Genomic DNA, 23,698 nt, shown 5'->3' with positions numbered 1-23,698 from the left:
GGGTTAATGCTTTCAACCAAAATCATTTCTGGCATGAGTATACTGCTCTTTCTACAATGTAAATTTCAGTAGATATCATATAGAATGGGAATGCGAATGTGTCTAAAGCTTATCTTTTCACAAACTCTTGCTGGGGCCTCCACAAATGAGGACATTCTGGAGCTTAGCATGTTCTTCAGCCACACCTGGCAAGAGCATAGCACTTGCCAATCAGCCTTCTGGTGTTTGTGGTGTGTGTGCATGCACGTGTATGTGCATGTGGTGTGTGTGTGTGTGTGTGTGTGTGTGTGTGTGTGTGTGTGCACATGCAACGTGCTTCAGAAAGCCAGAGAACCACCTTGGCATTGCTCCCTAGGAGCTATCCACTTTGCTTTTGAGACAGGGCTTCTCCTTGGCAATTGAGACTCACTAATTATGCTAACCTGGCCGGATAGTAAGCCCAAAGGATCTGCTCATCTCTTTCCTCCCTGTGCTAAAATCACAAGTGGGCCCCACCACACTTGATTGGTTGCCTGGGTGATGGGGATCAAATTCATGTCTCCATGTGTATACACCAAGCACGTTGCTGAGTGAGCTAGATTCTCAGCCTCCCTGTCAATATTTTAATCTTGGGCCATCTGTCTTCCAGAATCGTGAGACAGTGATTTCAGTTGAAGGTAGTCAGTTTGTGATCTTTGTTCCTGAAGCCTGACTGACAACCACAAATACCACAGGGCAGGTTGTGGTGACACATGGCTTTAGTTTCAGTATTCAGGAGGCTAAGATAGGACAATTGAATTCAAAGACAGCTTTAGCTACATAATGAAGGCCTGTCATAAAAGTCATCATTGTTATATTTATTTTTATTTATGTATATGTGTACCACATGCATGCAGTACTCATAGAGGCCAGAAGAGGGCATCAGATCCCCTGGAACCAGAGTTGCAGGTTGTTTGAGTGAGCTGATGTTGATATTAGGGACCAATCCTGGTTCCTTTGCATGAACAATAATACAAAGTGTACTAACCACCGAGCTATTTATACAACCCCTATTAATTTTTTATTGTTGTTCTTTCATTGTTGGCTTTTGAGACAAGGTCTTGCTTTGTAGCCTTGGCTTGCTTGGAACTGGTTATGTAGATCAGTTTGGACTTGAACTCATATAGATCATATAGGCATGCCTCTAGCTATGCCTAAAAAACATTTAGCACTTAAAACATGAGCATTGCCTCTGCATCACCCTGCCCCTCTCCTTCTTCAACTCCTCCCATGACCCCTCTCCATCTTGAATTCATGAACTCATCTTTAATTATCGTTACATAATCCACTTTTAAAATTATTTGTGTGTGTGTGTGTGTGTGTGTGTGTGCGCGCGCGCGCATGTATGCATGCTCATGTGAATGCAGGTGCCCACAGAGACCAGAAGCATCATATCCCCCAGGAACTGGAGTTGTAGGCAGCTGACACCTGCCTCATTGTTGTAGACTATTATTTTAAGGTGTGTTACGTTTGTTTACACCATGGAACATTTGTTTAACGATGTAAAGATGTGTTGCTTTTGTTTATGCTGCATTTGTTTAATTTGGTGAAGCTGTAATTCTTTGCCTGTCTAAAATACCTGATGCTCCAATAAAGAGCTGCATGGCCAATAGTGAGGCAGGAGTGGGGCTGGCAGGCAGAGAGGATAAATAGAAGGTAAAATGAGAAAGGAAGGAGGAGCAAGAGAACAAGGAGAGGAGAATAGTAGGGCCAGCAACCCAGTCACACACACAGCCAGCCACAGAGTAAGAGTGAAAGCAAGATATACAGAAGAGAGACAGCAAACTCCACCGGAACAGGTGCAGGGGAGCAACCACTGGGCAAGTAAGCCAGAGCCAGAGACCACTGACGGCTCAAACATGAATCTGGGACCTTCAAGGCAGTAGACCTAAGCCAGGACCCCTGTGGGTCTGGATATGAATCTAGGACTTCCAAGGAACAAGTCCTGAGCCAGGATCTCTGCCAGTCTGGGTGTGAATTTGGGATCTCTGAAGGAGTAGGCAGGAACCAGAGATCTCTGCAGGGCCAGGTGTGAGTCTGGAACCTCAGAGGGAGTAGGCCTGAGCCAGGACCTCTGTGGTTCTGGGTGCATCCAAAGCTGGAAAATCTGAGGCAGTAGACTGGATCTAGAAACTATGCAGGACCAACTCCAAGTCAGGGAATTCTGCAGGAGGGGATCAAGACCAGGATTTACAGAAACAGGTCAAGCCAGTAAACTAGGCCAAAGTAGGCATGAAATAGCAAACTCCAAGGGAGCTGAGCAAAGCCCAGGAGCTCTGAGCTATCTCCAGGAACATGGAACATTCAACGGGGTAACTAGAACTGTGGCACCGACTGTACCACGAGGAACAACCATCTGAGCTTTGGATTCACTGGTACCTAGAAGATTAATCAACAGACTCTCAGACAGCCCTAGCCATACTTCTTAGAGGAAAAGATGAGTAGAAAAGGTAAGAACACATGCAACACCACAAAGAGCAACACAACACCAGTAAAAAATAAAGACTCTACAACAGCAAGACTTGAACAACCAAATATATATGAAGCTGAAGAAAATGACCTAAAACATAACTTCAAGAGAATGTTTGAAATTCTTAAAGAGGAAATGAGAAATTCCCTTAAGAAATGGAGGAAAAAACAAACAAAAAACTGGAAGACACCAGCAAATCCCTTAAAGAAAACCAAGAAAAAGTAATCAAACATATGAAAGAAACTATTCAAGACTTGAAAACTGAAATAGAGACAATAAAAAAAACACAAGCTGAGGAACTTCTAGAAACAGAAATAATGAGAAAATGATCAGGAACCACAAACACAAGCATAAAGAGCAGAATACAAGAGATGGAAGAGAGAATCTCATGCACTGAAGATAACAATAGAGGAAATAGACTCATCAGTTAAAGAAAACATTAAATCTAACAAAACCTCAACCCAAAATATCCAGGAAATATTGGACACCATGAAAGGCCAAATCTAAGAATAATAGGTATAGAAGAAGGAGAAGTTCAACTCAAAAGCACAGAAAATATATTTAACAAAATCATAGAAGAAAACTATCCTAACCTAAATAAAGATATGCCTATGAAGATGCAAGAAGCTTACAGAACACCAAATAGACTGGATCCCCCCAAAAAGTTCTCTCATCACATAATAATTAAAACACTAAACATACAGAGTAAAGAAAGACTTTTAAGAGCTGCAAAGGAAAAAGGCCAAGTAACATTTAAAGGTAGACCTATCAGAATTATACCTGACTCCTCATTAGAGACAATGAAAGTCAGAAGGTCGTGGTCAAGCATTATGTAGACATTAAGAGACCACGGATGCCAGCCCAGACTACTATACCCAGCAAAAGAGCCAATCACCATAGAAGGACAAAACAAGATATTCCATGACAAAGAATTCACCAATATCTAGCCACAAACCCAGTCCTACACAAAACACTAGAAGGAAAACTCAAGGAAGTTGGCTACACCAACAAAAACACAGACAATTGATAATCTCATAGCAGCAAATCTCAAGAAGAGAAAAATGCACAAATTATCATCACCAACAATGAAAACTAAATTAACAGGAGATAGCAATCACTAGTCATTAATATCCCTTAATATAAATGGACTCAACTCACCTATAAAAAAACACAGGAAAACAGATGGGATACAAAACCAGAATTCATCCTTCTTCTGCATACAAGAAACACATCTCAACTTCAAAGACAGACATCGTCTCAGAATAAAGGGTTGGGAAAAATATTCCAATCAAATGGACCTAAGAAACAAGCAGCTATCCTAATATCTAACAAAATAGACTTCAAGCTAAAATCAATCAAAAAAGACAAAGAAGGTCATTTCATATTAGTCACAAATCAAATTATCAAGAGAAAATCTTAATACTGAACATCTATGCCCCCAAATAAAAGGGCATCCTCATATGTAAAAGAAATACTTCTAAAGCTTAAATTATACATTAAACCCCACACACTAATTGTGGGTGACTTCAACACTCCCTTCTCACTGCTGGACAGGTCAGTCAGACAAAAAATTAACAGAGAAATAAGGAAACTAACATGTTAGGACTCAAATGGACTTAACATACATCTGTAAAATATTCCTTCCATACAGAAAAGAATATACCTTCTTCTCAGCACCTCACGGAACCTTCTCCAAAATTGATCACATTCTCAGTAACAAAACAAACCCCATCAAATACAAAAAAAATTGGAATAACCCAATGTACCTTATTAGATCACCATGGTTTAAAACTAGAAGCCAACAGCAATACTAATTCCAGAAAACACACAAACACATGGAAATTAAACAATGCTCACCTGAATCATCAATGGGTCAAGGAAGAAATAAAGGAATAAATTAAAGACTTTCTAAAATTCAGTGAAAATGACCATACAACATACCCAAATTTATGGGATACGATAAAAGCAGTGTTAAGAGGAAGGTTTATGGCACTAGATGGCTACATAAAGAAGCTGGAAAAATCCCACACTAATGAATTAACAGAACATTTGAAAACTTTAGAACAAAAAGAAGCAAACTTACTTAAGAGAACTAGATGGCAGGAAGTAATCAAATTGAGAGCTGAAATCAACAAAATAGAAACAAAGAAAACAATACAAAGATTCAGTGAGACAAAGAGTTGGTTCTTCGAGAGAAAATCAACAAAATAGACAAACCTTTATCCAAACTAACCAAAAGACAGAGAGAAAATATCCAAATTAACAAAATCAGAAATGAAAAGGGGGACATAACAACAGACATGGAGGAAATACAGAGAATCATCAGGTCATATTTCAAAAACCTGTACTCCACAAAATTGGAAACCTTAAAGGAAATGGACAACTTTCTGGATAAATATCACTTACCAAAATTAAATCAAGACAAGATAAGCAAATTAAACAGACCTATAACTACTGAAGAAATAGAAACAGTCATCAAATGTCTCCCAACGAAAAAAAGCCCAGGACCAGATGGTTTCAGTTCATAATTCTATAAAACTTTCAAAGAAGAACTAATACCAATACTCCTGAAATTATTCTACACAATAGAAACAGAAGGAACATTGCCAAACTCTTTTTATGAGGCTACAATTACCCTGATACCAAAACCACAGAAAGACAATACTAAGAAAGAAAATTACAGACCAGTCTCACTCATGAACATTGATGTAAAAATACTAAATAAAACACTGGCAAATCGAATCCAAGAACGCATCAGAACCATCATCCATCATGATCAAGTTGGCTTCATCCCAGAGATGCCGGGATGGTTCAAAATACAAAAATCTGTCAATGTAATCCACCATATAAAAAACTTGAAAAATAAAAACCACATGATCATCTCATTAGATGCCAAAAAAGCTTTTGACAAAATACAACATCCCTTCATGATAAAGGTCTTGGAGAGAGCAGGGATACAAGGAACATACCTAACCATGATTAAGGCAATATACAGCAAGCCAACAGCCAACATCAACTAAATGGAGAGAAACTCCCAGTGATTCCATTGAAATCAAGAACAAGGCAAGGCTGTCCACTCTCTCCATATCTATTCAATATAGTTCTTGAGGTCCTAGCTAGAGCAATAAGACACAAAAAGGAGATCAAGGGGATACAAATATGAAAAGAAGAAGTCAAATTCACACTGTTTGCTAATGATATGATAGTTTACATAAGCAATCCCAAAAATTCTACCAAGGAACTTCTATGACTCATAAATACTTTCAGTAATGTAGCAGGATACAAGATTCACTAAAAAAAATCAGTAGCCCTTCTGTACACAGATGATAAGAGTGCTGGGAAAGAAATCAGAGAACCATCACCCTTTACAATAGCCACAAACAGCATAAAATATCTCGGAGTAACTCTAACCAAAGAAGTGGAAGACTTGTATGACAAGAACTTTAAATCTTTGAAGACAGAAAGAAATGAAGTGGAAAGATCTCCCATGCTCTTGGCAGAATCAACATAGTAAAAATGGCAATCTTACCAAAAGCAATCTACAGATTCAATGCAATTCCCATCAAAATCCCAGCAAAATTCTTCACAGACCTCAAAAGAATGATACTCAACTTCATATGGAAAAGCAAAAATTCAGGATGGCCAAAAAAGTCCTGTATAATAAAAGAATTTCTGGAGGCATCATAATCCCTGACTTCAAACTCTACTACAGAGCTACAGTACTGAAAACAACCTGGTATTGGCATAAGAACAAACAGGAGAACAAATGGAACAGAATAAAAGACCTGAATATTAGTCCACAGAGCTTTGAAAACCTGATTTTTGGCAAAGAAGCAAAAAAATACCAAATGGAAAAAAGAAAGCATATTTAACAAGTGGTGCTGTCATAACTGGATAACAACATGTAGAAGAATGAAAATAGACCCATATCTATCACCATGCACAAAACTCAAGTTCAAATGAATCAAAGACCTCAACATAAAGCCAGCCACACTGAACCTTATAGAAGAGAAAGTGGGAAGTACACTTGAACACATTGGCACAGGAGACCACTTCCTAAATATAACCCTAGCAGCACAGACACTGAGAGAAACAATCAGTAAATGGGACCTCCTGAAACTGAAAAGCTTCTGTAAAGCGAAGGACACGGTCAATAAGACAAAACAACAGCCTACAGAATGGGAAAAGATCTTCACTAACCCCACATCAGACAGAGATCTGATCTCCAAAATATACAAAGAACCCAAGAAATTGGTTATCAAAAGAACAAATAATCCAATAAAAAATGGAGTACAGACCTAAACAGAGAAATCTAAAATGGCCAAAAGGCACTTAAGGAAATGTTCAACATCCTTAGTCATCAGAGAAATGCAAATCGAAACAACTCTGAGATTCCATCTTACAGCTGTAAGAATGGCCAAGATCAAAAACACTGATGACAACTTACGCTGGAGAGGTTGTGGGGAAAAGGGAACACTCCTGCATTGCTGGTGGGAATGCAAGCTGGTACAGCCCCTTTGGATGTCAGTGTGACTATTTCTCTAAAAATTAGGATACAACGTTCTTCAAGACCCAGTAATACCACTTTTGGGTATATGTCCAAAGTATGCTCAATCATGCCACAAGGACATGTGCTCAACTATGTTCATAGCAGCTTTGTTTGTCATAGCCAGAACCTGGAAACAACCTAAATGCCCCTCGACCAAAGAATGGATAAAGAAAATATGGTACATTTACGCAATGGAGTACTACACAGCAGGAAAAAAATAATGACATCTTGAATTTTGCAGAAAAATGGATGGATCTTGAAAACATTATTTTGAGTGAGGTAACCCAGACACAGAAAAACAATTATCACCTGTACTCACTCATAGATAGTTTTTAAACATAAAGCAAAGAAAACCAGCCTACAAACCAAAATCCCAGAGAACTTATACAACAATGAGGACACTAAGAGAGACTTACATAGATCTAATCTACATGTGAAGTAGAAAAAGACAAGATCTCCTGAGTAAATTGGGAGCATGGGGACCTTGGGGGAGGGTTTAAGGGCAGGGAGAGGCAGTGAGGGGAGCAGAGAAAAATGTAGAGCTCAATAAAAATTAATAAAAAAAGATTAAAAAAAGATATAAAGAAGTAAGAAAAGGAAAAACCCAGAGGCAAAGGGTGGACAGATTAATTTAAGTAAGAAAAGCTGGCTAGAAACAAGCCAAACTAAGACTGGACTTTTTAAAGTAAGGATAGCCTCTGTGTATTTATTTGGGAACTGGGTGCTGGGTTCCCCAAAAGAGTAAAGACTAAAAGACTACCAACAACACTTCATGTGTGTCCTGGGACCCAAACTTGGGTCCTCTGTAGGAACAGTACCAGCTCTCAATGGCGGAACCATCTCTCTGGTTCTGTGGTTCCCAACGCCGTGTCTTTGGGAAAGGCAGGTCTAATCACGTCTCCACCCTTTGATTTTTGGGATAAGAGTTTTAGCAGTGGACAGGTCACACTGGAGGGTCACTTATGATATCCAGTCCCCATGTGTTTCATTTTATGACCTTTGTGCATCTGGGCTGTTGCTGACGAGTCAGTTTCATGCCTGGCTGAAGCCCAGACGCCTCCTCTCTGCCCTCTAGTTTGACTTTGTTTTTCTCATATGACTTAGATCTGCCTGAAGTAACAAATACAGCCACCTGTTTATCTGGATTTTAGAAAATTTGCACACATATGATGAGATGTTTGGGAGATGAGGCTCACAAAACTTATTATGTTTTACATATATCTATAGATAGCCTGAAAATAATCTTTTTGTTGTTTTTTGAGACAGGGTTTCTCTGTGTAATGGCTCTGGCTGTCTTGTAATTCCCTCTATAGATGAGGCTGGCTTCGAACTCACAGCAATTACTAGCTTCTGCCTCCTGAGTGCTGGGATTAAAGGCTTGCACCACCACTGCCTGGCTGAAGATAATCTTAAGTAATATTTTACTTACATCTGTTTCTTTTTTTTAATATTTATTTATTTATTATGCATACAATACTGTCTTGTGTATATGCCTGAAGGCCAGAAGAGGGCGCCAGACCTCATTACAGATGGTTGTGAGCCACCATGTGGTTGCTGGGAATTGAACTCAGGACCTTTGGAAGAGCAGGCAATGCTCTTAACCTCTGAGCCATCTCTCCAGCCCTTACATCCATTTCTTAAACATGATCAGTAATATGCAGTTACATGTGGAATTACTCACTTGAGGCCTTCTGTCAGAACTCAAGAAGCTTCAGTTTTGGGAGTACTTTGAATTTTGGGGTTAGAGATAGTCAGCTTGTACTAAATCGTATCATAAGAAATTAGACCTCTAAGTTGGGCATCCGTAGTGCGAATCTGAATCCCAGTGCTTTGGAGGTGAAGGCAGAAAGGTCAGATATTTGGGATTATTCTTGGCTACATAGTAAGTTTGAGACGCCCTGTGCCAAAATACAGAAAGCAAACAAACCAAGGGAGGAAAAAGAAATTGGCCCTTGCTCCTGGTCAGTGGGAGTCATGGACACTTCCACTATGAGAATGAGGTATGTGTCATGGTACAGTGTTTGCTCGTGCCACCATTACCAAATACCACAGTGGCTCAGAAGCTAGAAACGTTTCTTCTCATAATTCTAGAGGCAAGGTCCAAGGTTCAGGTCAAGGTGGGGGCAGGTTTGGTCTCCTCTCTCCTTTGTTGCCTTCTCTGTTTCCTCTCATGACCTTTCTTCTCACTTTGAGACAGGGTCTCACTGCCCAGCCCTGGCATGGAACATGTGTGGAGACTGGGCTGGCGTTGACTTCACTGGGATCCACCTGCCTCTGCCTCTCAGGTGCTGAAATCCAAAGTGTGCACTAGCACTCAATGATCTCATGACTCTTCCTATGCGTAACCTGCATTTGCATACATATTTCACTAGATATAAGCTCCCCAAAGGCAAGAGATCATATAAGTGCTTGTGTGTTGACAGGAAGCTGTTAGTTCATTCCTGGCTGCCCAGTCCAAGAAATAACCACACAGAAACTCTATTATTTGCAATACTGTTTGGCCAACAGCCTAGGTGTATTTCTAGCTAACTCTTATATCTTAAATTAACCCAGTGCTATTAATCTGTGTATCACCATATGGTTATAGGTTCTGGCTATGCATCCGTCTCTGGCGGAGGCTACATGGCTTCTCCCTGACTCTCTCCTCCTCTATCTGCTTGGAACTTCTGCCTTGCCCTATTCTACTAAGCCACTGGCTGAAACAGATTTAGTCATTAACCAATAAAAGCGACACATAGACAGATATGTCATTTGTGGAATAGTGAAGGAATGTGTGTGGGCACTGAGTGGGATAACCTGGGATAACTCTCTAGCTCTGTCTCAAAACTATTGCAGCAAACTGCAATTTAATGGGTGGAGTCAGTAACAGAAATATTGGCTCATCTTCTGGAGACCAAAGTTCAAGATCCAGGTGTCCTCAAGATTGGGGGCGTCTTTCTTTTTTTTTTTTTATCATTTCGTATTGGGAAATGAACCTAGGGCCTTGAACATACTTGATGAGTACTCTGTCACCAAGCCACGCCTTAGCCACTCACTGGGGGATTCTAGACAGGAGTCCTACCTGTAAGCCATACCCCCAGCTCCTTACTGGGGGAGTCTAGGCAGGGGCTCTGCCACTGAGCCACACCCCAGCCCCTCACTGGGGGAGTCTAGGCAGGGGCTCTGCCACTGAGCCACACCCCAGCCCCACACTGGGAGATTCTAGGCAGGGGCTCTACCACTGAGCCACACCCCAGCCTCTCACTGAGGGATTCTAGGCAGGGGCTCTGCCACTGAGCCATGCCCCAGCCTCTCACTGGGGGATTCTAGGCAGGGGCTCTGCCACTGAGCCATGCCCCAGCCTCTCACTGAGGATTCTACACAGATACCATTCTACTACTGAGCAAGTAAGTGCAGATGTCCTCAGAGGCCAGAAGAGGGCATTAGATCTTCTGGAGTTGGAATTACAGGAGGTAGTGAGAAAACTCATGTAGGGGCTGGGAACCAAACTCAGGTGCCCTCTTGTAACTTCATTGTCTCCCTGTTTCCCTCCCCCTGTTATTGGACTGGGTTTTACTATGCAGCCCTATCTGGCTTCAGCTTCATGGATGGTCCTCTTGTCTCTGACATCCCTGTTTTGGCTCTCTCTTGTCTCCTCAAGGTCTCCCATCTTTCAATACCATTACACTGGGGACCAAACTTCCAGGACACGACCCTCTTGGGAACAAGACCTCTTAAAGCATAGTGTCCTCCTAGGAAGGCACGGACCAAAGGCTGAAGTCTTTTGGAAGATAACACAGCACAGTCCAGTCAGCCTCAGGTAGTGCTGAGGAGCCCAGAATGCGTATTCTGACCTCAAGGCTTTGCTCCAAGATAAATTCCCCAGCAGATTAAAGGCTTATTGTCTGGGGTGTTTATCTACTCTCCAAAGACTGTTCCAAGGAGACCCGCCCATAGGAACATCAACACAGAGGCCCCTGCTTTTGTTCTTTCCTCTTCTTTTATTGCGTGAACTTGCAAGTATGTGGTGAGTCACTGTTCCTACCCCTCCCAGAACTGTCCCTTGGAATTCTAAGCAGGGTGACATTACCCACCTCTAGAACTCACAGTGTGAGCAAACACTCGGCACAGGCGGTATGGTGTTTACACAGGGTGAAGAGGGACTTTTGCTGTAGTGACAGTGAGCTCCAGGGCTGGGGCTGGGCTGGGAGAATGCTCGTCTATCATGGATGAAACTCTGCACCTGTAAGCAGGGTTTGGGGGCTCACGTTGTGATCCCAGCATTTGAGAATCAGAAGCAGGAGTTCAAAACCATCCTTAGCTACATAGCAAGTTTGGGGCTAGTGTGGGCTCCATCTTAAAAAGTGGGTTCTGCAGTCTGAGGGACCCCATTGACATCTACAGCCTACAGCCTACTACTCAATGACTGATAAGGGCCCTGGGTCCTTCTGTCTGTCTCACCCCTCCCTTTTCCTCCCTGCCACTCAAGTCCAGCCTGGATCCTGGACACACCACAGCTCTGGCCCTCATCTCAGGGCCTTTGTGCTGGCTGTTCATTCTTCACAGAACACTTTCCCTCAAAGGTCCAAGTCTTTCCCACCGTCACGTCCCTTAGGTCTTTATTCTGTTCCTCCCCTTGTCAGGGAGGCTTCCCCTCTGTGTTCCCACTGTCTCCGCCTTCACCATCACCTGCGCACCCTCTTTCCTTTTTGAGATACTGCGACACCCCTTATCTTGGTTGTTGTCTGTTTCCAAACAACCCTGAGAACAAGGCATTTTCTGTCAATAGTTATTTATTTTAGATGGGGTTTCGTGTAGCCCAGGATGACCTAGAACTTGCTTCATAGCCAAGGGTAATCTTGAACTCTTGCTCCTCCTGACTCTTCCCCAGTGCTAGAAATGCTAGTGTCTCTCTCCACAGTGGTCTCTGGAGTTTTAAACAGCTAGCCCTCAACAAAGCAAGACCCGGTGCAGAACTGTGATGAGGTCTTACAAAGTCTGACTTCCCTACTTTCTGACCTCACCCTCCACATCTCTAACATGGAGTCTGAGAACTGATCTCTTAAACATGATGGAAAGGGGCTGATGGGATGGCTCAGTGGGTGTGGGCGCTTGCTGCCAAGCCTGACTCCCTGAGTTCGAGCCCTCGGACACACACAGTGAAAGGAGAGCATAGAGTCCACAGTTTGTCCTCTGATCTCTGCCTGCAACCTTAGCAAACAATAAATAATTGGAACACAAAATAAAAAAAACATGAAAACAATCCCAGGATCGGATGACCACAAAACATTTTCCACGTCATCTGGCCCAGAATGAACAGTTAATAAAGGTGGGCTCTCTGTGTCCTGGGAGAGCTGTGCTTCTAAGACATGACCTGCTTGTACTGTGAACTCTTCGAAGTTCACAGCCCTGCTTTTCCTTAAAGGGAACACATGGTGTAAAATCAAATTAGACTGCACTAACTAGGCACCGTATGATTGGCCACACTGGGATTATTTTGAAAGACAGATTGTTGGTAATTAAGCCAGGGCAGGAAGACAATCTAAAAGTCATTCCTGCAACAAAGTCACGGCTGACAGGGGCCAGCAGTGGGCAGATGTTATGAAATCGGTTTCCAAGTCACGTCCTGTGCCTTTGCTAGGTGACTGAGTTACATAAGAGGCAGGGTCAAGTTGTGTCTGCTGAACATTCCTTGGCTCACAGCAAGAACATGTGTGGGAGCCATGGCCTGGCACCCAGCTTCAGTGGGATCCGGGGGGTGGGTCTCAGGGAGACATTGGGAGTGACTATGGGGTTCTTCCTCGGCAGGTACCTTCAGCTCCCTGGGCAAGGAGAGATCGAAAGTTCTCTCTTAAACATAAATCAAAAGAGGGTTGGTGCTGGCAGCTGGGTGGTGGCGCACGCCTTTAATCCCATTGCTCAGAGGCAGAGGCAGAGGCAGGTGACTCTCTGAATTTGAGGCCAGCCTGGTCTACAAAGTGAGTTCCAGGACAGCCAGGACTGTTACACAGATGAAAACTTGTCTTGAAAAACCAAAGCCAAAAAAAAGGAAGGAAGGAAGGAAGGAAGAAAGAAAGAAAGAAAGAAAAGAAAAGAAAAGAAAAGAAAAGAAAAGAAAAGAAAAAAAAGTGTTGGTGCCCTTGCTAGCTAGGGCCAGCCTGGGCTATAGAGCAGGACTCAGTCTCAAATAGTAACTGCACTAGGGATGTAACTCAGTTTTCAGCAGCACTTGTCCAGGACAAGTGCTTTTCCAGGTTTCATCTCCAGCATGGTGTGAACTAGATGTGGTGGCTTCTGCCTATGGTTCTAGAGCTTGGGAGGTGGAGGAAGTGTGATCAGGAGTCCAAGGTCATTCTCTGTTAGTACCGAGTTTGAGGACAAGACTAGGTCGTGTGAAAGGCTACCTCAGCAGCTGTGTGCCCCCTCCCCCACCACCACAAAAAGAAAAACTCCAACCAGAACAAATCAGGTATGGGTGCGTAGCTCAGTGGTATTTACTGGACTTTGTGAGGCCCTGGGTTCAACGCCTAGCACCCTAAACCAAAACCCATATTCAGTCAACTTTCTTCTTTACTCATAATTTTCCATGCTTCAGTCTCTACGATCAATCCATTCTCCATTGCCCTGGTGCCCAGGCATATTCACTTTGTGCCAGCAACCCTCACCCTCTGGCTCTTTCCGAACTCAATTAATGGGGCTGGGTGTTTGCACCTGTTGGTCTCATTCAGACAGCTGTGCTTAGCCCTCGGTCACCTTGGTTCTGTTCCCAGTGATCTGTTCCCAGCAGGAGATCACTGGTCGATATAAAGAGATAAGTGAGTGGTGCCTTGTGTGGCTCTGCTGGGATCGTATTCTTTCATAGACAGTGGGTATGGGAGGGAAGAACCTGTCCCCAAATGCCACCTATGAAAACAGGGTGCAGGGCTGGAGAGATGGCTCAGTGGTTAAGAGCATTGCCTGCTCTTCCAAAGGTTCTGAGTTCAATTCCCAGCAACCACATGGTGGCTCATAACCATCTGTAATGAGGTCTGGTGCCCTCTTCTGGCCTGCAGACATACACATAGACAGAATATTGTATACATAATAAATAAAATGTTTAAAAAAAAGATTACCCATCATGATAAAGTTGGTTTAAAAAAAAAAAGAAAACAGGGCGCAGATCCTTTGCAGCCTTTGTGCTACAGCCAGGCCACAGCCAGATGGAGGTTGGCGTTGGCATGGGAGGTGGGCTTGGGTCTCCCTGACCTGCAGAATGAGCTCCAGTGATAGATGGCTGTAGAGTTTCTCTTGCTATGAAGAGACACCATGACCACAGTGACTCTTATAAAGGAAAACGTTTGATTGGGGTGGCTTACATTTTTAGAGGTTTAGTCCATTATTACGGTGTGACATGGTGGCGTGCAGGCAGACATGGTGCTGGAGAAGAAGCTGAGAGTCCTGTGTCTTGACCCACAGGCAACAGGAAGTAATCTGAACTGTAACACTGAGAGTAGCTTGAGCAAAGGAGACCTCAAAGCCCACCCCTACAGTGACACACTTCCTCCAACAAGTCCACACCCACTCCAACAAGGTCACACCTTCTAATAGTGGCACTCCTTTTGGGGGCCATTTTCTTTTAAACCACCACAGTGGGGCTGTAGATCCAGGGTCCCAGGAGGCAGCAAAGAGGTGGGTGAGAAGTGCCAGAACATGTCGGTGAGGGAAAGAGATAGACGGGGATAGAGACTCTTTAGGACACGCTCAGTTCCCTGCTGACCATGAAAGTAGGGATTCGAGGAGACTGAGGGGGCAGTTGGGAAGGAGGGGTCACAGAAAAAGGTGGAGCTTGCTGAATAGCGTTTGCCTCTGAATTCAAACGCTCCTGGAGGAAGATGCCCAAAGCTACCGAAACTTACTACACCCAAAATGCTCCAAAAGTTGTCAGAGTCACAAAGCCCCTAGCCAAAGAAGCAGCAAACAGGGCTGGAGAGATGGCTCAGTGGTTAAGAGCATTGCCTGCTCTTCCAAAGGTCCTGAGTTCAATTCCCAGCAACCACATGGTGGCTCACAACCATCTGTAATGAGGTCTGGTGCCCTCTTCTGGCCTGCAGACATATACACAGACAGAATATTGTATATGTAATAAATAAATAATATTAAAAAAAAAAAAGAAGCAGCAAACAGTTGCTGCCGGAGGAGGCTCTTCGTGGAGCTGCCTGCAGCCCGTGTAGAGCTCTGGGGGTGCGGCTTCCCCTAGTCAATGCTGGGGTGGACTTTTTAGTGCTTTAGTTGTTATCCACGCTGTTGTCAATAACTCATCTATCTGCCTGTAAGTCGCCCCGGTAAACTCATTGGTTCACCAAGCTAAACTAGGTGGAGTTGTTTCTTTGGTCTGTTGCTGGTGGCCCTATTTAGGGGGTATGGGTGTTTGTTCATGCCTCCCCAGGAAAAGTTAAACAGCAGATATATGTGTGTGTGTGTGTGTGTGTGTGTGTGTGTGTGTGTGTGTGTGTATGTATGTATGTATGTATATTTATTAGAGACAGGGACAGTTGAGAAATAGAGATGGTGGAAGAGACAGAGCTCAGAGATGGAGCTCACAGATGGAGGGGCACAGAGACAGGTCAGGGTGGGGGAAGATCTGATCAGCTCTAGAAAAGACAATAACATGAATGTGACTTTTGAGCCAGTGTCTGATGGATGCTTTAGTCTGAGGCTGGCTTAAGCAGGGCATGGTAGTGTGCGTTTATAATCCCAGCATGCTGAGGCAACAGGCTCACGAATTGGAGGCAAGTCTGGGCTGCATAGTGAGACTCTGCCTTAAAAAAATTAGACTTAGTTTGTTTCGTGTTGCCATAAAAGGCTGTCACAGACTGGATAACGTACCAGGAGTTATTGGATTATGGTTGGGGAGCTCAGGAGCATGGTGTTAGCATCTGGTAATGGCTCTGCGCTGTGGCAAGAGTGGCACCGGATATGGGGTGAGGAGTAGTTGAGGAAGACACCCGAGGTCAAGCCCTGGCCTCCATATCACGTTCATATGTACAGACCCATGTACCCCCTACATGTAAACATGCACACAGAATAACTAGTCGAAATATTCATGTGTATATTTACTTAGGCAGGATTAAGAAGGACACAAATGAAACCGTAAATCATATTTGCCGCTAGGTTGCAGATCTTACCCTCAGGAGAGAGCTTGTGCTTTCATTTTGTATTCTTATTCCACTTAAAAAAATCAGTAGTGAGGATTGAACTCAGAGCTTCACAGATCCTTGGCAAGTGCTTTACCATTGAGCAACCACAGTTTCTCACTGGGGGATTCTAGGCAGGGGCTCTACCACTGAGCCACACCCCCAACTCCTCACTGTGGGATTCTAGGCAGGGGCTCTACTTCAGAGCTACATCATCCCCTTCTCTATATTTTTGTTTCGTTTTATTTGTTTTGATTTTGAGACAGATTTTGTTTTGTAGCCCAGACTGTTTGTAAACTTGCAGCGATTCTTCAGTCTCTCAAGGGCTAGGACTACAGGTGTGTACCATGACTCCCGGCTCTTGACTTTGAGAAAATATTTTATGCATTTGAGTGTTTACCTGCATTTATGTTGTGTTCTTTTTACCTGTACCATGTGTACGTTCCTGTCCTTTGGAAGTCAGAAGAAAGTATCAGATCTCTTGAAATTGGAGTTAGAGTGTCAGGGAGTCATGGGAGAGGAACAGCAAGCAGCTCTGGAATGCCTGGACTACAATCTGGGGGTCAACATAAACAGGCTGGGTGAGCCTTGGAGAGACAGAGTCTGAGGACTGTGTGTCCTGAGGAACTCAAGCTGCTATTGAGCATAGCTCTGTTTGTTGCTCTCATGGTCGGTCACCATGTGCTGTGGGGACTCCTTTAGCCAAAGCCTTTAAGATACTGGCCCACTTTGGGCGTATGCCAACAGCCATGTCTGTCATAAACTATGAGCTGTATGAAAAGCTAATAGGGTGTGTCTAGCCCCTCACTGGGCAATGTTACTGGTACTTGCAATAATAGTGATTGCCTTTTTCAAAGCATTTCTATTGCAGCAGATGAAAAAAATCAATCACCACCTTAGAAAGAACTTTGGGATGTAGACTGTTAGTAGGGTTAGGCTGAGATGCTTTTGTTAATGGCTTTGAGGTGGAAATCCTTGGGGAGCAATTTCAAGTGCAGAAATGCACACTCTTGTTTGTTAAACAAGAGGCTCACTGAGGCCTGGGAACAAAGACAGTGGCAGCCTGGCTGTTGCTGGCTGATGAGCCTTTCTTGTTAGGATGGGTTCATGATCAAAGGTGATGAGCAATTCCTTGTATCTATTTATGTTCTCAGATTTCTAATATGACTTAATAAAAAACTCTTCATGGGTGGGTCTGCACCCTCAGGATTTAAAGTAGAAGTGACTGTATTCATATATAAAAGTCTAGATTTGTGATTCTTTTAAGATTTTTTAAATTACCTTTCGAGATAAATAATAAAATGATTGATCCTTTCTTTGTAACTGTAAAATGCAGACTGCCAGTAAAAGAACTGGCTGAGGAAAATTCCTTGCTTGCTTAAACTCTGTTAATCCACAACAAGTTGCTTAGATAGGAACGTATATAGATCTTTGGAAATGACTTTCTCTTCTTTTCTTTTCTTTCCTTTTCTTTTCTGTGACAGGGGTTCTCTGTGTAGCCTTGACTGTCCTGGAACTCACTCGAGACCAGGCTGGCCTCAAACTCCCAGAGATCTACCTGCCTTTGCCTCTTGTCTGCTGGGATTAAAGGTGTGCGCCACCACCAAGCCGGCTTGTTTTTCACATCCTTGAAAGCTTTAATTACTTAAGGGAAATGAGACCCACACTGACTTTTACTTGTACTCAATGCAGTCCTTCACCTGAAAGGAAGTATCCACACTGTGATTTTTATACTGCTTGAAAGATCCTGCTGTAGGAGACAAAGACACGAGAGACCCTGGCATGCTGGAGATGTGTGTGTGCCTGCATGTGTGTGCATGTGTGTATGTGTGTGTTTCCCTTTTTCACATGCCCCAGAGGAGTACTTTTTACTCCCTCGGGGGAAAAAAAAATCTATTGTGTGACCCTTTGCTGACTCCACGGCCCCTCTTCAGTTCTTGAGCTGCTGAGATCTGTTTCACCAGCAGCATTACAGATAATTTTTAGCTATTATATGGGGGTGACAATCAAACCCAGGTCCTCTGGAAGAGTAGCCAGTGCTCTTAACCACTGAGCCATCTCTGCAGCCCCTCATTTCTTCTCTTTTTCTTTCTTTTTTTTTTCTTTTAAACACTGCCTTACCCATTAGTTTCTAGCCTCTTATTGGCTAACTCTCACATCTTGATTAACCCATTTCTAATAATCTGTGTAGCTTACCAGAAAAGATTCAGCATGTCTGACCTGGCAGCTGGCTCCATGGCGTCTGACCAACTATGCTTTCTTTCTCCCAGCATTCTGTTCTGTCTACTCTACCTATGTATATCCTGCCCTATAAAGAAGCCAAGGCAGTTTCTTTATTAACCAATGAGAGTAACACATAGACAGATGACCCTCCTCCATTAACAGAGTGTGTGGAAGTCTCTGTGGATAGGTTTTGGGATCTGGTGACTTTATTCATGAAGTTCACTAAGGTTAGTTTCTGAAATTCTGGGATGTTTCTCAGTGTGAATCTGTGTCAGCAGCTCTGTAGAGAGCTCTTCTGAGGTCAATCAGATAGAATATTGTAGATGTTTCTGTGAGGTTCTCCAGTCCCAAAGCATATCCATTATAGTCAACAGGGCTGATGATGGCAGCTCCGTTCCTGATGCTGCCTGCTCGCTTGGGACCACTACCTCCAGCCCTTGTATCCTGAGGCCTCCTGGGACCCAATCGGAAGACTTTCCTAACCGGATGCACCTCCTGGGCTTCTGAGAGGACAGAGAAGTACCAGTCTCCCAGTTCTCATACTACTGGAGAGGCTGCTATCATTGATATGGAGCTGCTCAGGAGAGGCCTGTGTTTCCATGTCCACTAATTAGCTGCTGAGTATCACATGGAGAGTCTCAGGTCATGTGCTGGAACAGGCCCCATGTCCATGTTCTCTGCCTTGGTGTTTTCTTTCTTTTTTAACAAGTGTTTGCATTTCACAGTCGTTAAGATTAAACTATTTCCCAATGTTTACATTGCTGTAGAAGTTTTACATAACTAACAAAAAGTGGTTACGAAAAAACTGTTTTGGATTAGATGGGCTTTCATTTAGAATGTCCAGAACATGCTTGCATTTAGATTTTTTTTTTTTTTAAGAAAGCAAATGGACACTGTTCTAATGACACCCTTGGGTGTTTTCATTGCCTGGCTTGATCTACAGCTCCTGAATGAACTGGGCATGCTCAGTGACAAGTGTGACTGGAACAGATGTGGGCTTCCCTTTCCTCTAGTCACTTGAGCCCAGGTGTACCATCTGTCAGAAGATAGGAACTGGCTTATGTTGAGGAAGAACAGAGAGGGTTTCATGCTCCCCAGAGTCACTCAGCATGGACACCTGTCCAGAGAAGGACAAGAACTAGAAACTGCTCAGGTTGGAATGAAGCAGGTCCTGGAACTGCTCAGGGCCATGAAGGATGGAGCGGAGCAGTGAGAGAACTGTGGTCCCTGCAGGAGGAGTTGGCACAGATTATCATGGCTGTCTACCAGGACTGCACACAGAGATGGCCTCCTGGCATATGTCCCCCAAACTCTAGAGCCTACTCAGCCTAGGGACAGAGGGTGTGAGAGCATGGGCTATGAGGCCTGCTCTCTCCCAGCAGGGTTTCTGCAACCTTCTCCCTTTGCAAGGTGAGTATAGCGATGTCTATCTAGCTCAGCCAATGAATTGCAGATGTGTCTTGTCTTAGAATGAGGCAACCAATGGCCATAACCTCATTGGAGGTGAAAGACGAACCCCATGACCAGACACACGGATGCTGCATTGGGATTGTGTAGTTGATGGGAACTGTGGCCGGCTCACCCAGGGTTGAGAGAGAGCACTGCATATCACTGGTATAGTACATGATCAGTTAAAACCCCAAAGTCAAGGAGTGGAGAGATAGCTCAGCAGTTAAAAGCCTTGGCTACTCTCCCCCCACCCCGCTCCCCCGAGACAGGATTTCTCTGTGTAGCATTCCTGACTGTCCTGTACACAGACTGGCTTGGAACTCACTGAGATTCACCTGCCTCTGCCTCCCATGTGTTGGGATTAAAGGCGTGGGACACCACCGCCTGGGACCCTGGTTACTCTTGCAGAGGACCCTGTTTTGATTCCCAACGCTCACTTGGTGGCTCACAACCATCTGTGACTCCAGTTCTAGGTGCTAAGTTTTCCTCTTTGGGCATTTGTGGGCAACATACACACACACACACACACACACACACACACACACACACGTGGTCTAGACACACATGCTGACAAAACATCCTCACCTTTTCCTCAGCTCCCTCACCTGTCCCCAGCTCTCTCACCCTGTCCCTGTGTCTCTGTCAGGCTGTCTTTAGCTTCCTACATCTCTGTGTTTCTCTCTGTGGCACCAGGTGCTTACTGAGCACCTACAAAAATGTCAGGTGGTGAGCTTCCCAGCACTTGTTTCCATCCCATGATGCACCTGTACCATTAGCATCCTTCAGTTTTCCAGATGAGGACATTTAAGACTCAGAGCTAAGTAGACACTTATCCAGGTCTCTTCAGCAAAACAAAACAAACAACCACACTGTGATATGGACTCTGGTTTGTCAGACTTAGAAAACGGTGTTTTTCTACGACTTACAAGCACTTCCTAGAGGGGCCCCCTTGGGACAGGTGCAGGGGAGGTGGGGATGAACAACACATCAGTGGAAGAAAAGCTGAGATGCTGACTCTGGGGAGCTGTTGTTGGCTGCTCCCTCATCTCAGTGAGTCATTTCCAATTCCCATGAGCAGCATTCACTCCGCAGGTTAAGAAGTCTGTTACTTTTCTTTTTTTGAGATATGGTCTCATTAGCCCAGGCTGTCCAGCACTCACTATGTAGCCACCATGCCTGGGCTATGTCTTGCTGATGATCAAACTCAGGACTTAGTGTGTGCTAGGTAGTCGCTCTCTCAACTGAGCCTCGTCCCTAGCTCAAGATATCAGTGTATTGTCACCATCCCTGTCTCTTTGCTGCTTATCCACCCACGGAATCCTAGAGCCCTCTCTCCTCACCTCTCACCGTCCTTTGTCTGTCTGTCTGTCTGCCTCACATTCTCCTTTAGCAGGCTCTGAGCCAGACTGATCAGGGCTGACACCCGACTTTACTTCTGGACTACAGTGGCCCAGAGCAGGGTGTCAGCCACTCTGTGCTTTACTGTGTCCACCGAGAAATGTCGGAGGACAGCAGCACCTTAGGTATTTTCCTCACTTGAAAAAGTAGTTCTTTGAGGGTTTCATATCCTGTAATTTAATCACATTCACACCCTCCAGCCAGTTCCTCCTAGAACCACGCCCCTTCTCTAACCTCCCAAGTCTGTGTCCTCTTTTTTCTTTTAAAAATCCTTTCAAGTCCAGTCGGGGCAGCAGTACTATTCTGTCAGTGGATGACTAAGCAGATTATTCTGTACAAAGGATGCGATGCTTTCCCATCATGCTCTATGCTCTCTGGGTGTGGAATGGGGACCTAAGCTGCCCAGTAAGAATAAGGTCGTGGGTTCATAAAGTCCATGGTGATGTCTTGCCAAGCTCGTGAGTGTGCAAAGGTCCCGTGTTCCGCTGGTCCACCCCCATGGGGTCAGAGGAGTTTGTATGTGCCAGTTTCTGGAAGCCTTGACTTTTAGACTCAGAAACAGCATTTCTCTCTGGTCTCCTTCTCCCAAATCAGGACTACCAGTTTACCTCTGTAAGCGGTTGGTTGGTCATTTTAACAGAGAAAGAGACAGCAATGTGAACGCATTTGCCCCACAGTGGGGAGTTAGGGCCTGAGTCCCGCTGAGATGCACAGGATGCAGGCTTACCATGATAAAGGAGACAGACCTTTACTGCCAGACACCAGTAATATTAAAACATCCCACTTCCTTGAGGTCAGAGGATGAGGGAAGAATAGAGATGCAGAAAAGAGAAGAAACAGGGGTGGGGGATTAGGAGTGGGGGGAGGAGGATGGAGAGAAAAGGACAACAGGGAACATCATGCCCCAAGGGGCAGAAAAAGGGCACTCAGACAGAGAAGGATAAAGGCAGAACAAGACAGGGAGAGAGTGACCACCTCAGTCAGAGAGATGCAGGAGTCCATGGAGACATGTCTCCTAACAGCTGTGTTCCTGTGTTATCAGATCCCTGTTTTACTGTCTTCTTTACCTGTTCTAATCCTCTGCATCTCAAGCCACAGTTGGACCTTCTCTCTGTTTCTCTCATCTGTGTCTATGGTTGTTCCAGAATAGAGGTAAAGGAGAAAGATAACACACACACACACACACACACACACACACACACACATGCATGCATGTGTGCAGAGTGGTTCTTAAATGCAATTTTTAAAAAATGTGCTTGGCTACCCCCCGACATTTGTGCCACTATTGTGCCAGTGGGCATATCAGCATATCTTGCAGGCGGTCATTACTGTAACTCACAGGGCTCATAGCTGGGTGAAAATGATGATTGCTCTTCTCCTCCGGTAGCATGCTTGTGCCTTCTAGCACTGTGAACACTAGTAAGTCAGGGTGAGGCTTCCAGATGAGTACCAGCTACATTGCTCCATGTTCTTCTGCACCGTGAGAATGTGGTATCCTCAGTAATATGGGTTTACCATCAGGTTGTGAAATCAACCAATGGCATTGGAAATAGACTCTGATGTTTGGGGGCGGGACAGTCCATGGGACCCATTGGGCCAACTCAAGAAGATGTAGCCTATTCTTGACACTAGTGACATGAACCATGAAAAAATTGGTAAATGGAACCTTATAGGTTGGGGGGAAAAGGCATAGCCCCTTAAATGACCTTCAATTTCAGCATTTGGGAAGTGGAGTTTGCTGTAATTTGAAATGTGTTTTGTAATTTGGAATGTTTGCTCCCATGTGCATTTGTCAACTTACTGATTATTTAAGAAAGAGGTTTAAGGAAGGGGCTGTAGCTCCCTTGGTAGAGTGCTTGCTCAGCAAGTGTGAAGCCCAGGTTCAACACGGAGCTCATCATAGACTTGGTGCTGGTGCCCACCTGTCATTCCAGCAGGTGGAGGCAGGAGGATCAGTTGGGGATCGGTTCATGACCATTTTTAACTACAAAGCAAATTCGAGGCCAGCATGGTATAAATGAGACCTCTCATCTCAGAAACCAAGTCCAGCATTGCTCATGTTTCTACCACCTTTCCTGCATCGCCCAACGGCACCGAGTTTGCTGATGATAGAATTGCTTAGAGCAGGCTAACAACCTATGTGCTCTGATAAAGCTCTGCCTTCCAAACTCTTTGTTTAAAGTATGAGGATGTCTTTTGTAGGCTGTGAGGTGGTCAATTCTCTTCCTAAGGATGGAGTGAGCAGACAATGACTGGACAACAAGGGGACTCTATTTACCTCATGGGAACAAGCATTTAAAGGAGAAATTAAACATCGAGACCCCATGATGGCAGAAGGACACACACCATGAGACACTGTGAGCACCATATCTCTGCACTCCTGGTCTTCTGTCCCTGGGCAGGTCTCAAGGGCTAGAGTCAGCCTCGGGAATGAATTCT

This window comes from Microtus pennsylvanicus, chromosome 1 (genome assembly GCF_037038515.1).
Source record: "Microtus pennsylvanicus isolate mMicPen1 chromosome 1, mMicPen1.hap1, whole genome shotgun sequence".
Classification (NCBI taxonomy): Eukaryota; Metazoa; Chordata; class Mammalia; order Rodentia; family Cricetidae; genus Microtus; species Microtus pennsylvanicus.
Note: the sequence above shows the minus strand (reverse complement) of the source record.